This window comes from Acipenser ruthenus, unplaced genomic scaffold (assembly GCF_902713425.1).
Source record: "Acipenser ruthenus unplaced genomic scaffold, fAciRut3.2 maternal haplotype, whole genome shotgun sequence".
In the NCBI taxonomy this organism is placed as follows: Eukaryota; Metazoa; Chordata; class Actinopteri; order Acipenseriformes; family Acipenseridae; genus Acipenser; species Acipenser ruthenus.
Window position 1 is genome coordinate 17,774 of NW_026708232.1, and position 1,416 is coordinate 19,189.

At 51.3% G+C, this 1,416-nt stretch overlaps 1 non-coding gene across 1 annotated transcript; it reads right to left on the reverse strand.

The window, feature by feature from the left end:
• Window positions 1–1,218: 1,218 nt before the first annotated feature.
• Window positions 1,219–1,416, reverse strand: LOC131730283 (U2 spliceosomal RNA). Its single transcript, XR_009323970.1, has one exon. It is a non-coding gene; the product is annotated as a U2 spliceosomal RNA (small nuclear RNA).

The following is a 1,416-nucleotide window of genomic DNA, read 5'->3' on the forward strand; positions in this document are numbered from 1 at the left end:
CACTCTATAGGGGAGTTGAATAGGTCACGCAAAGTGGTCCACTCAACAAGCCTGCTCTTATAGGCTGCAGCTATGGAGGGGTCATCGAGTAAGGAGGTGTTTAATTTCCAGACCCCTGACCCCATCTGGGAGGTCTGAGGGACCTGCAATGTTACCTGCAGGAGCCTATGGTCGGAGAAGAAGACGGCCTGGGTGTCTACTGCCGTCTTCGTAAGGGAGCTGGTATGCAGGACGAGATCTATACGGGAGAAGGAGGTCCCAGATGAGCTCACCCAGGTAAAGGGAGGCACCAGGTCCTTACCTGCATCACACAGGGAGAAATCAAATATTACGGAGGACAAAACTCTACTAGAGCGGTCGTTGCGTGGCCTGCTCCGGTCTACGTCCCTCAGAGCACAATTGAAGTCACCTGACACGATGACGGGTACGTTCCCCAGCAGGAGTGGACGCAGCTGTGGAAAAAATTGAACTCTTTCGTTTTGGTTAGTGGGTGCGTAGACATTGACCAGTCTGAGGGGAGTGTTGTTGTATGTCACATCCACGCTCAGAATTCTACCAGGTTCTACCTCCCTGCTGCTGCGGGAGGTAATAAATGGGTTTTTAAACAGGATACCTACTCCGTCGGCTCTGGCTATGTTGGAGCCCGACCAGAAGGAGTCCCCCAGGGTCCAACTCTCCTTCAGGTCCCTATAATCAGGGCTCGACGAAATACCACACTCCTGCAGAAAGAGAAATCTTTAGTAAAAGGCGAAAGATTTATTCGAACTGAAGAGAAGCCAGAGTGTGGTTTTACTGGTAGCCCAGCCCTTCCGGCCAGCCCAAAGGCCTTCTCCTCTACCCGGCGGCAATTCCAAACAAAACCAAACAAAACAGGGAACTCTTCCCAAAACGCAAGTGCCGTTCGGTCCCGGCAAAGGGGCGCTTTGCTGCTGCCGCCTTGAAAGAGAGGGCTCCTTGCCCCACTAAACAGCTCTGTTTCTGCTTTACCGCTGCGCTCTTCCTCCTCCTCCCACGAGCGCAAGGCCTTCTGGGTACACTGGCCTGCTGCGTGAGCAGAGCAGGCTGTCCATCAGTTAGGCAGACCTGCCTGCCTGCCTGCCTGCCTTATTTGGAACAAACAAACAAACAACAACAAAAAGAGCGGGAAAAAATACAACCCAGAAAAAGGGAGAGGGAGAGGCTGGCTCTCTCTCTCTCTCTCTCACTCTTTTTTGACCTTTCTTGTGCACCGTTCCCAGAGGTACTGCAATACCGGGTCGATGCGTGGCGTGGACGGAGCAAGCCCCGGTTCCATCTCCTGCTTCCAAAAATCAATTTAATAGACGGGTCCCCCTATGGGGGACATATCAGATATTAAACTGATAAGAACAGATTTTTTTTTTTTTTCAATTTTATTTTTCCATCAGGAAAAGACAA